General features: G+C 36.6%; 1 protein-coding gene across 1 annotated transcript in view; it reads right to left on the bottom strand.

The window, feature by feature from the left end:
- klhl12 (kelch-like family member 12) overlaps window positions 1-10,750 on the bottom strand; it is a 30,815-nt gene extending 20,065 nt beyond the window's left edge. The window contains exons 1-2 of the mRNA XM_078169825.1: window positions 10,703-10,750; window positions 7,870-8,206 (exon numbers count right to left, since the gene is read on the bottom strand). The gene's annotated coding sequence lies outside the window, so the exon portion shown is untranslated. The remainder of the gene's footprint in view (window positions 1-7,869; window positions 8,207-10,702) is intronic.
- Between the last annotated feature and the right edge of the window lie 2,965 nt (window positions 10,751-13,715).

The following is a 13,715-nucleotide window of genomic DNA, read 5'->3' as shown; positions in this document are numbered from 1 at the left end:
CTGTGGTAATAAAAGGTCACACATCACTGTGTTTTCATCTCATTGTCAGGTCAGTGATATGAATAGGAAGAGAGGTGTATTTTAGTCCTGTTAAGTGCAATACATTCTCATGGTAAGTGCCAACAAGTTTAGAAATTTAACAACAGGAATAAGGTGCTCACGTGCATTTAATGATAATTAGTAATAACTTCAAGTCATCAGTCAATGAAACTGCTGCACACTGCAACAACATATCCACATTTGAAAGTTCAGAAATACTGGTATCGCTGTCTGATAAGGTGCCTGTTATATGTTAGCTTTATTCATATTTAATGAGTAATTTACTTATGCTCCTTACATCATTTATAAACCATTCTGGCCAGAGTAAAAATCCCATTGTAAAGTCTTTATCAACTCAGTTTGGTATTTATGCAGTTACTAATGTTGGTTATTTATTCATATTTGCTCAGGGGTTTATTATCAGGCTGTCATGTATGTGGTTATAATGAAGCAACACCACACGAGAAGGAGTGATGTTGTACTCAGTGTCAATCCACAGCTATATGGCCTTGTGCCTACGACCAAATCACAGCCATGCTGACGTTCAGTACAACAACACTCCCTCAAGAGTGATATTGATTTTATATAACAGTTCTAGGCACCTTTTATTTAGTTTAGTTTAGTTTACATTTTAGTAAAGTTTTAGTGTAGTTTAGTTAAAGTTTACATTTTATTTAAGTATAGTTTGGTTAAATTTTAGTGTAGTTTTAGTTAAGTTTAATTTTAGTTTATTTATTTTAGAGTCATTTTTAGTTAAGTTTACTTTTAGTTTTGTTTTAGTGTAGTTTAGTTTTAGTGTAGTTTAGTTAAGTTTAGTTTATGTTTTAGTTAAGTATAGTTTAGTTTATGTGTAGTTTAAGTTAAGTTTTACTTTAGTTTAAGTTTTAGTTTAGTTATACTTTTAGTTTAGTTTTTGTTTATTTTTAATTTAGTTTATTTTAGTTTTAGTTTATTTTTACTTTTAGTTTTACTTTTAGTTTAGTTCAGTTTTAGTTTAGTTTACTTTAGTTTCAGTTTAGTTGTAGTTTAGTTTACTTTAGTTTTAGTTTGGTTCAAGTTTTAGTTTAGTATACGTTTAGTTTACTTTAGTTTCAGTTCAATTTAGTTTAGAAGGGCAAGTGCAAATTAATAAATACACATGGTATAAAAATGCCAAAATCAACATCTGTAATCCCTTGGCCAAGATGTTACACAAGGCTACCTAAAATACAACAAAGTACAAAAAACAAACAAACAAAACAAAAAACATACAAACACTTTAAAAGATGTGTTTGAACACATCAACAATAAATTATTTTTTAGTCACAACAATGTAATGATCATCAAATTTGTGATTCAGTGCTAAAACCTGAGGCAAGGTTGATGCAATATAAAAGAAAATAGAATTTTTAGAAGCACTAGAGGCAGTGGTGACATATTTCCATATAAAGCAACACTGCAACACCAGCAGGACGTATTATTATTTGCAGCAGCAAAAAAGAATTAGTGTTTACAACATGTTCGTATTAATCTCACCCACTGTTTTAATTGATTACTGACAGATCTATAGGTATTTAGTTCTCTGATATGAACTGGAATTACATACCACCCTCTTGAGCACTTTTCCTCAGTAAATATATACAATCTCCTCTTACAGGACCCCCAGTGACACGATTAATGTTTGCTCTTCTGCTGATACAGACGACAAGTGGTGGTGGTGGAGCTCAGCCATGAGAGACTTTGTATATGAAACACAAGTTTGCATATTTTATTAAGTCATTGCATCTTAAAGTCTGACAGTGTCTAGTGCTTTAAGTGTTGACAGCAGTAATAATTTTCCTGCACACTTGCTTGCAACACTGTGTAGGTCTACATATGACCTCAGGCCAGCTACTTTGCATCATATACATTTATCTGTGGGTTTCCATCTATTACACAACCAGTGAAATTAGAGTGTGCTGACAGACGGTTTGGTGGCATGTGTGGATTCCAATGAGTTAACAGCTTAATCACAGTGCGTTGCGACATCGGCTGATGAGCACACCTGGGGGTTTGCAGTGAAGTATCCAGACTTCTTTCCTTCCCTTCGTCTTCTTCTGACGACCGTTTATGATTTGACTCAGATGATATTTGTGAAAATATGTTTATCTCTGCGGACGACAGTTTTATTGTAGGCAAATTAACAGTTAGAGTAATTAACGGTTTAGGACACCTGTACAGCAGAGTCATACATAGTTCTCCACACTCATGGATGCCTCCTATCCAATCAAATGCCTCGGTCAGAACTAACTGTTGAATAAATGTTAATAAGTCATTACTAAAGGGCTTTATTGATTAACTCTGGAGTTGTAAGTGTTAATAAGTTCTTCATAAATAGATTTTGGTCCATTGTCTGCAGCTTTTGTAGACATACATGACTAAACAGTTTAACCAGTCAACAAAAAATTATATTTTATTAATGTTTTTTTTTTAATGACCTGTGAAACATTAGTAAATATTTATTAAGAAAATAAATCCAGCATTAGTAACAACTTACAAACCCTTAAAGGTGGTCAAATAGCCCAGTGATGTCAGCAGTCTTCAAATCTGAGCATCAGGCATTAGTACTCCCTTTACATTGAAGAAACTGTAATGTAAAATAATGAATACTCAGCAGTGGAAAGTAACTCCTCAAGTACTCTACATAGGTACATGTTTGAGGTACTTGTTACCTTACTTGAGTACCGTAAAGCCTATTCCCCATTAAAAGCTTGGTCCCTTTTACCAGCCCAGTGTGGCTACACATTTTGACAAATAAACGCCTGTCTCAATTAGACGCCTGTCTGGTTGCCAAGCAGTTTTTTCTTTAAAAGAAGTTCCTCAGATGTGTAAAAGTGGGCTGTTTGCTTCCTCAAATTATGTGTCCATTCCTCAATTACACTTTAAGTTATTCATATTCCTTTAGTCTGTAAGGGTCCTCAGATCAAAAGAATCAAACGGGTTTTTCATAAAAATTAATCAAAGTTGTGTTGGATGCACTGATGGAGCTAGATCAAATGAACGATTAATAATTGATATATTATTTGAAACCTAATTTTTATACAAATAATATTCACACTGGTTTAGATGAGCAATTTGATTATATTTCCTGATCTTTGCTGAGCAACAGTTTTGCATGAAAGGAATTAAAAGCCTGTCCCAAATATAGGCCTGTTGAATTAAGTGATTTAAGCAAATAATAGCCCGGGCTTTTAATTGACATTATACAGTTTTATTTTACAGTATTTCCAATTGATGTTACCTGTACTCCACTTTACTTTAGAAAACCATTATTGTACGTTTTACTCCACTACATTTATTTAACAACTTTATTAATACAAAATAGAATATCAGCTGATAAATTATAATGTGTTATTATAGATTAAGCTGCCCAGCAGTATATAAAGGTAGTTGAAATTAGCCTCACATTTACGAGCTGCACCATTAAAGTACTCATTAATGCATCACTGATTATAATCCATTAGTATAATGTCTATGATTATAAAATAGGCCATTCTGCACAATCAGTACTTTTATTATTGGTACTTTCTGTATATTTTGATGCCAATACTTTTGTACTTTTATTCAATAAGATTTAGAATGCATTTTTTTTACTAATAGGATATTTTTACACTGTGGTGTTGCTGTTTTTACTTCAGTAAAGATCTGAGAACTTCTTCCATGCTGTGAGTACTGATGATTCTGTTTCAAGAGGGTCTGTGTGACATGATTGAAAACCACCACCAGGTGGCGCTGTTACATTGTAAAACTGTCTGGTTCCTGGCTGCTGCTCTCTGAGAATAAGGAGGTTTGGCTTTCATTGCAGCCCACTCTTTCCTGTTTTGTTGACCTGGGTTTGCTCATCAATTACTTTTAATTGCTCGTTTACTTTTCTCTACAGTAAGATGGAGTCATGAGTGTTCCTCTACGGGCAGAGCCTACACTGCCTCTGAGTTTAATTGGGATTATGGTGCTGCATGCTCTGAATTTATTCAAGTTTCAATTGCTTTTTACAACAGTAGAATTTATTACAAAAGTATTTTTCATGAAAACAGTGCTATAATACTTAACTTTAAATTAGAATATCTATTCTGCCCACTGAAAACACACTCAGTTCCTTTTAAAACACATAAAACACACAAAACTTTAAGGCTGATTGAAGATTAGGTTTGTCTGAGTGTAAAAGACTACAACAATGATGGTCAGTAAACTCTAAAGGAAGGAAGAACATGTCTTGAGACACATGCATTGCTTTAGTAAGCCCCACCACACTGATGTAGTACAGATGATTTGGCAACAGTCTTGGCTAGAACTTCCTGTTTGGGAAATAAGAGGCAGGCACTAGCACACGCTGTACAGGAATGCAACTTAAACAGAGTGAGTAATAGCACTCCCAACCACCACACTCTGCTGACGTCAAGCGAGCAGGCAAGATGGAACACGCTGCTCTCATCTGCAGTAGGAAAACTACAATCAAGGTGTGACCGAGGACCGGAAGTCGTCTTAAAGCCACAGTTGTTTCTATTGAAACTGCAGTCCGTCTGATCTGACAGTGTTGACTCATGCTGTCTGTGATGAAGAGTATTGTCATTTTGCTACTTTACTAATAATGCTGCAAATGTCTTATCTAAATATGTCATCTACCAAAGCCTACACTTATTAATGTTTGTCAATTGGATCCATGCTCTTTGATCAGACTGTCAAATGTCAAACGTGCAATACGTGTTGTCCTGAAGTGCTTCCTTACTCAGCCTGTTTGTGCATAGTGCTGACTCCACAGTCACAATCGACCAAAAAGGATATCTGCCCTGCCCTGCTGACTCCTTCAGCATGTGTCCTCAGTTTAGTTATTAACCTGGAACTTCCCAATAGCCGGCCAGCCATGAGGGTGGGTGGGACGATCTTTGACTGTAAGTCTCTTTTCTAGCCTGCGGATCGTTTGCGCAGGGAGCCGAACAGGCATCAGGAAATTCCTGAATGTGAGGGGAGTCAGATCTTTCCAAGTGTGACTCTGCAAAGTCTGAGTCACCCCACACACCAGCGCTGTACAATGGAAGCCTGATACGAGGAAGTGTGAGTACAGTCAGGTGTACCATGTCTCTTCATGCCCTTATCATTTCAAAACTGACAAAAGGCAGGGGAGTGAATGAGACATAGACAGCTCTCAGTATCGACCGGTGGAGAAATGTAACTCACTACATTTACTCAAGTGCTGTACTCAAGTATGATTTTGAGGTACTTGCACTATATTAAGTATTTCCAGTTGCTGCTTCACACTCTAGTATTGTACTTTTATTTATTTCATTATATTTATCTGAAGTTTGTCTTTAGTTATCAGTTACTTTACAGATTCATACTTTGCATAAACAACACAAGCTTATAAAATGTGGAGCATTCAGTTTGACATTTTTTAGTGATATGCTCATTTGCTTTCTCACAGACATGTGGATTAAAAATCAATCTCATATCTGTACACTAAATATGAAGCTACAGCCAGCAGTCAGTTAACTCAGCTTAGCTTAGCTTAGCTTAGCATAAAGTCTGAAAAGAGGGGGAAACAGCTAGCACAGCTCTGTTCAAAAGTGACAAAATCCACCAACCAGCACCTCTGTAGCTCACTAATTAACACATTATAGTCCCCTTGGACAGAGACAGGCTAGCTATTTCCTCCTGTTTCCACTCTTTGTGCTAAGCTAAGCTAACTGGTTGTCAGATTTAGCTTAATGTTGAGCATACAGACACACGAGTGGCATTGGGTTTTCTCAAAAAGCCGTGTCTTGTCGGGGCCCTTTAACTTCTCACTTGAATTAAGTCAATTAACTGTTGAAGGCCCAAACAAGGTTTAAGAATCAAATGTGCCGCAAAACTTTAATTCTTCTTCTTAATGTCCAGATAAAACGGCATTTTGAGAGTGTCTTGCTTCAGCATCGTGACACATTTCTGAGTAAAATAAGATAGGCAGGCAGGATATAACATTGTGCCTGGGTGTGTCATAACAGCATTTAATCATCACATGACCCCTCAGTTTTATCTTGTGACTCTTTAAAGGGTCCTGACCCCTAGGTTGAAAACCAGTGGATGAAACTGTACAAGTTAAATAAAATGTGTGTAAGATTTAGGGAAATTTATTGGCATCTACTGTTGAGGACTGCAGATTGCAACAAGTTGAAACTTCTCCTGATTACAATTCCTTTAGCACTCATTATTCAGAAGGTTGTAGCGGGAGCCCAAAAATCTGTAGAGGTCTCTCCCTCTCCCAAACAAATGGACCAGTGGATTTAAACAGGTAAAAACTCAGACTAAAACAGTCCTATGTTAAAAAAATCAATGTTTTCGGACACTGCTCGTCGCGCAGGGGCTGCTAATGATGGACAGTGGTCCTATCTAGAGCCAGTGTTTGATTTGTTTGCTCTAGGCTGCCGTAGAAACATGGCAACCTCTGTAGACGAGGACCCACTTCCTATGTAGATATAAACGGCTCATTCTAAGGTAACAAGAGCACAAGGATTCTTATTTTCAGGTGATTATATACTAAGAAAAACATACTTATTATATTATATTGCATTTCTGCTAATATATCCCTCTAAATCCTACACACTGGACGTTTAAGTAAAGTCACCTCCATCTCATCTTGTTATAACAATGCTACTTAGGCATTAATCCATCAATTTTAACCATGTCACAGTATGATGGTGTTTTAGTCACAGAGGCATTTCCCTGGAATACAAGTACTTTCAAGGGGTGTGGACTTGAGTCACATGACTTACACTCCAGTCAGACTTGAGTCACAAATTTGATGACTTTTGTCTTGACTTGGCAAAATCAAAAAAGACTTGCAAAACTTGGAATTAGACTTTAACACCAGTGACTCCTGACCTCATTTGGACTTTAGTCTTTTGACCTGAAAATGCTTGATATCTTTCCCCCAGCCCAAAGATTAAAAAGTATGTTATTTAAAATTGGGACACGCATTAATTCATTTCTCTTTAATTTTTGAATCATTTAATATAAATGCTATTCATTCCCAGCCAGCTGACACTTAATGCCCCACATGAGTTTGACCCAGTCTGATCAGTATGCAATCCGTTCAGGTCGTAATTTACAGACAGACATGCAACGACTTCCAACAATCTTGTTTTATAAAATAAGTAAATATTAAAAAGCATTCATGAGTTTTGTAAATGCAATATATTATTACTCTGTTGTTAAAGTGGCATTATATTTGGTAAAGAGAGCCTTATGATAGTTAGGACTCAAAACTCAAAGTTTAGGACTTGACTTGGGACTTGAGTGCAAAGACTTGAGATTCACTTGTGACTTTAAAAACAATGACTTGGTCCCACCTCTGGTACTTTCACTTTTGATATCATAAGGACATTTTGCTGTACTTATGTATGATTATGACGGCTGGACTTCTACTTATAATGGAGTATTTTAAGATTGTGTATTTTATTACATGCTTCTACATGCACTGACCTTGAATTGCCATATGCCTTGTGTGTATGTTTTTTAGAATGTTTCGGTTGCACGTTTATTGTGACTGATTGAACTGTGGTTTTATTGGTTGTACTGTTAAGCACTCTGTGTACGCGTACTATGAAGGGTGCTATATAAATAAAAGTTTACTTACTTACTTAGGGGAAGGATCTGAGCTCACCCTTTATTCATTAAACATGGCACAGTGTTCTGTGATTAATATATAACTGCTATCCCTGACCAAGCAACATGATTGTTTTTGACTGAAATGGAAAAAAACTCTGTGTTGTTGTTCTCATTAAACTGCATCCTCTCTGTCAGAGGCTGATGTCTTTGGTTACGTGTTGAGACACTCACCCGTGAGCAGTTCCTGTTCCTGTTCCTGTCCCCCTGGTTGCTGCTGTTGAAGACCAACCGTCACACGCAGGCACTGATGTGACATATAGCACCTCGACTGTCATAGGCTGGGTTCATGCATGTAGGTCATAGCGTAAATACTTAGAGGTTGGAGCTGGTGCTTCCCCCTTTGGTGCGCTTCAAAGCTCCGCATCCTTCCTATTGTCGAACACAGCAAGGCGATGACGTCGATGACATATGGTCCACATGTAAACAAAGTTTGGCTGACCTGCCTGCCTCAGCACGGATGTCACCACCGTGTTCCTTTGGCTTATTGTTGATGCTCTCTTCATAGCAACTGTGGAAAAAAAAAAGATACAAATAGTTGCATCTGAGTTTGAGGTTAATGCACCACAGAATCTGACATCAGCACACATGCAAGTCTGCCACAGTGTGTTTGTTAAAAACAATTTCTGTGAATGAGGTGAAAGGTACAGTGTTGTGAACGTGAGGATGGTCACATAGTTAAGTTAGTGTGGGTGGAATGTTTTCATGGCTGCCACCATCGTCAACACACCCTACTTCCTGTTGAGTAATCTCTACATGTCAAAGCCCACACAACTACTACTATTATTTCAAGGTGTCTGTGATTTCATAAGCGTAGAATTAAACATTTACTGTTTATCTTTGCAGCAGCTTGTCAACAAAACAGTGTTGTTTCATTTTTACATATTCATTCTGTCATCCATGCTGTCACAAGATCAGAGTAGAAGGAACAGTCGTCCCTCAGCTTTTTCTTCCAGTCACTGGTCTAAGTTTACATCTATCCTCTCTTAATACATTTCATATTTTTGCCCCTTTCAGGTGGGGTTAACTTTGTTTAAACTGAAATTAAGGCTTTAATTTAGCTGCTAAATTTTAAACTCCCTGCAGAGCTGGCTCGATTAAACTGTGTTCATCGTTCGTCACCTGATTTAATTAATACTCACAATTTACGGTAAGAGCCCTACTCATCCATTATGTTTGCACAACAAGTGGTGGTATTTCTTGAATGTGTTAGAGGACAAATTTTGACTTGCATAATATTCACAATTTCCAACTCCCACTTGTCAAAATAAAACAGGATGTCAGCTTAACTGAGCAGCATGTCAAAGTGTCTGGTAATCTAGGAAAGTTTTAGAGGAGAGTTTTGAGGAATAGTGCATTGGGCTGAACTTTCAACATGGATAGAAACTGCGACACCTCGAAATACTTGTTGGGTGTCTTCCTTTTTTATCAAGTCCTACAGTAATGACCCACATGAGTCTTTACTGAGGCCTGCTTGTGTGTGCAGAGGAGCCACAATGATAATAGTGTTAGTTAGTGTTAAATCATATCTGTTGAGAAGTTATTCATTGACTGTGAATGATTTTCTTCATATGAGAAGACCCTGACTGACCACTATTTCTATTGTATATTGATTAGGGGAAAATGTTAACAGTTCATTATCTAATAGTGAAAATGTAGTGTATCAAATGCCATCTTTTGCTCAGTAAATATACTGCTGAACTTTAGAACAAATTTGAGCTGCTTGTATTTTACTTAAGTATTTATTTATTTATTTACTCTTAAATTACCATTTTATGATACTTTATACTTCTACTCCTCTGCAGTTCAGAAATGTGATACTTTTGTGCTCAACTACAGTTACTTTACAGCTATAATCAAGGGTGTAGGTTAAATTTCAACACTGGGGGAAACACATGTGAAAGTGTTTAGAGGTTGTCAAACACTTAACTTCCCACATTCTGGTGAAATTTTATGCACCAAGTAATGCCTTTTCTGCATCAATTAATTGTATAAATGTATTTAATTTTGTCAAAATAAAAGTCCTCTGCTACTTTCATGTTGTTATTGGTGGAAACAAATACACATATTCTAAATGTGAGGGGGAAGTGTCCCCTGTGTCACCCTTCCGAAATCTACGCCTATTGCTACCGTTACTTGTTGCTTAACATACTAAAATTTCACACTGTAAAATTTGATAGAGTTTATAAATTAAATTACAGTTATAAAGTTATAATTTTTGCTCAACCTCAACCAAATACAACATTAAAATGATAGGTACCTCTTAATACATCTGTAATATTAATCTAATTATACAACATATATAAAATATATGACACTCTAAAATGGGGCATTTCTACTCAGGTAAATTTTGGTGACAATATTTATGTACTTTTTAGGGGTTAAAGTTAAAGTGCAGGATTTTCTATCATAACAGCTACTTTAAAGATTATTACTATTGGGTCATATTTTAACATTTTGTACATACTTTGAAAGGGTGGGTGCTGAATAACCTCTGAGAGGCAGTTAAACCATCACAATTTATTCCCAAATGGCACTTAACCTTTTTTTAAATTGTACTTCAATTAACAACTTTCCTGTCAGATTCCAAAATTTTGTAAAAACACAGTGGTAAGTAAAATTGCATCACTTCATTTACTTAATAATTTGCATTAATTTAGTTATGATACCTCATTAAAATGTTGTGTAAGCAGTGAGGAAACACCTGTTGATGGTCACTCTACATAAAGCATCAATTAACCCTTCATACATTGTGAGAGTACTGAATTTATGCATCTCATGCACATATGTGTCTCCAATAATTACGCCAACACTCGTTTTGCAAGGGTTGCCTGGTGTTACACAAGATCTGGGCAGTGATACACAGTGATACTGTGTAGTGACCGCAAGTCACTTCTGCACGTCAGTTCAGTGTTTTCACAGTCATCTACAGCAAAAATAGCAGAAGTGAACTAAGATGTTGAAATCTTGGTGCACTTCAAGACAGATCATGTTCTGGCCCGTTTACCGTAGCTCAGGCGGTCTGGCTTCCCGTTACAACCCATGGTACGGATATCCGGTGTTCCTTTCACTTAGAGGAGGAACTGTAATTAAACAAGCAAAATCACAGTGTTAAAAGCCCAGCAGCTTAAATCAAATTACAAATCAAATTTATAAATATCTGTTTTAATTGTGGTTAAAAAGATGATACGAATTTTGGCTAATTTCGACAGAGTATTTCAAAAAGTTTCACACGGCCCAGACACCTTGACCACCTTTTGTATCCTGTCTAGACTTAAGAATCATGATCTGGTTTATGTTGGTCAATCATTTGCTTTAAAAGTCTTCAAAACTCTGAATGGTGCCTATAATGTAGATAAAATATTCTTTGGGATGATACCATACTACAACCATAAAAATATAAACAATATCTTTCTCAAAGATTATCTACAGCTTCATGCTGAAATTTTTCTACACAAACTACTTCAGTATCTGAGTGTACTAAGGTACTTTAAAATCAACTGCAAGTCTAAGTTCATTTTAGCTCTGGTGATGAGTCAGTCTGTGAGATGAAACAAGATCATGAGCTTTATGAACAAGTTTATCAAATTCAAAGAGGGTGGATCCAAAAATGGAAGAAACCACATGAGTAACAACCTCTTTAAACCTGTTACTCAAAACTATGACCAGAATAAAAGCTGACTTCTAGTCTGCTATCACTTGTTAGATAAAAAAACATCTTAGAAAGAGTAGTTCAGAGTATCACTGAACTACTTGAAAACAACTAACTATACTTTATCTGCATTTATCACAAGGTAATTTGAGACATTAAAGAAAGAAATTTACAAAAAAATACATTTTCATAGAAAACAAAATAGGACCCAGAACAGAACCTTGAGGTACTCCACAGCTTAATTGTGATCAGGTGGATGTAGAATAACAAACAGCAAGAAGAGATCTGTGTTTCTGGGAGAAAGAGTACAAACTAACTGAGAATCTGTCAGAAACAGATTATCAGTTAAAAGATAACTTTGTTCATATTCTATGTTTTTCTTAGTGTCAACAAATCCCATAAAAAAAGACAAAAAACAAAAATGAATTCCTGCTAGCTGTAGCTTAGCTTATATTCTTTCATTCATTTTCCATAACCACTTATCCTGTCAGGGGTTGTGGAAGGGCTGGAGCCTATCCCAGCTGGCATTGGGCGAGAGGTGGGGTACACCCTGGACAGGTCGCCAGACTATCACAGGGCTGACACATAGAGACAGACAACCATTCACACTCACATTCACACCAACAGACAATTTAGAGTCACCAATTGACCTGCATGTCTTTGGACTGTGGGAGGAAGTCTCGGAGATAATCCACACTGAAATGGGGAGAACATGCAAACTCTGCACAGAGGGGCTCCCCCACCCCAGAGTTTGTAACTCCCACTCGGGGTTTGAACCAGGAGGCGACAATGCTAACCACTGGACCACCGTACCGCCTAACTTATATGAGACCTGAGACCTTTAATTTGCATCTTATCTTTGGACACCTTTTTAACAACCTTTTTTAATGTGTGTGTCCTTGTACATAGTGTTGTTTGTACTGCACCTTGATCCCAGAGAAGCCTCCTATTCTGCCCTGCAGAGAGATGTATAATAAAATGACAATAAACCAGATTGATTGAATGCACTGATCTACTAACAAATATTGTCTATGTAGCCAAAGCCTTAAATGTTTTACTCCCTAAACTGTTGTCCAAAAACTATTAAAACCCATCAATTAGCCACACTGTGGCACTGGGTGACACGTCCTTTCATTATGATGAACATGAGCGCTGTAGTTTTTTTTTTTTTTTTGACTCAATTCCACATACACCGCCCTGCTGCTGTAAATATTTCTAGAGCACCAAATATGGATGAAAATAGGCCCCAACTGATGCACTATTTATTCTTGTTGAGGGAAGTTTGCTAAAAACTACAGCTGTCCAGCTGTTTTAGAAAATGACCGAGCATTTTTTCAGTGAAAGTGTATTTGTAGCCACTGTTTGAAGATGAGTAGGAAAAAATGAGCTGAGTTTAACAGATAAGGAAGTGTGTAAAGTATTAAGAGACAATATAACACACTGTTGGTTCTGGTCATGTCAACTGTAATAAAAATATTGAATATTGCCAGCCTTACCCGTTTTATTTATTTATTTATTTTGATCATTATTTTCATTTGATTTCATTCTTTCCACCATGAGCTTTTGCTTACAGTTTCACCCCCACCACCACAAACACCACACACACACACACACACACGCGCACACACACACACACACACACACACACACACACACATTACATCAGTTCTATGTCCTATATACTCCAACAGATCTTCTCCGTCCCTTCCAAGCCATGCCTGCCATCTTTTTATTTTTTAATTTACTTTATTATCATTACTACATTTTTGCATTCTTTATTAGTCTTTTAGGGCCTCATAAATGTCCTTCCATGCATCATTAAATTGCTTTGTTTTATTGTTGTCCTCAGACAGTGTCTTTTCTGTGGTCAAATAATATCTCATCAGTTATTTCCAAGACTGTAAAGTCGGGGCCTCTGTTTTTTTCCAGTGTTTTAAAATGAGCCTTTCATAAACAATGGACAAAAACATAATCTGCCATCCTGTAGGATATCTCATTTTTTCCCACATTCTGAAAAATACACAGCTCAGCTGAGAATTGAATTTTTGTTTTGCAAGTAATAAAAAAATCCATCTTTGGATTTCATCCCACACTTTGTTCAGTTTTATACAAAGGCAGAAAGAATGCAGAGGAGAGTCATGGGAGCCATACTTCACACAGCTATCAGAGGAGTCTGGATAAAAACTTATTACCTTTATCTTTGGTGTAATAGAGTCTAGTTATCAATTTATATTGTATTAACCCCATTTTTCATTTGTCATAATGATGTTAGTAAGATTTACGCATTTCTTCCATTTTGTGTTGGCTTCTTCTATTCATCATACATCTTTTGCAATGAGTACTGTTTAGATCAGGGATGTCAAACATA

Source organism: Epinephelus lanceolatus, chromosome 8 (assembly GCF_041903045.1).
Source record: "Epinephelus lanceolatus isolate andai-2023 chromosome 8, ASM4190304v1, whole genome shotgun sequence".
Lineage (NCBI taxonomy): Eukaryota > Metazoa > Chordata > Actinopteri > Perciformes > Serranidae > Epinephelus > Epinephelus lanceolatus.
Note: the sequence above shows the minus strand (reverse complement) of the source record. Positions and strands in the feature narration are given on the sequence as shown.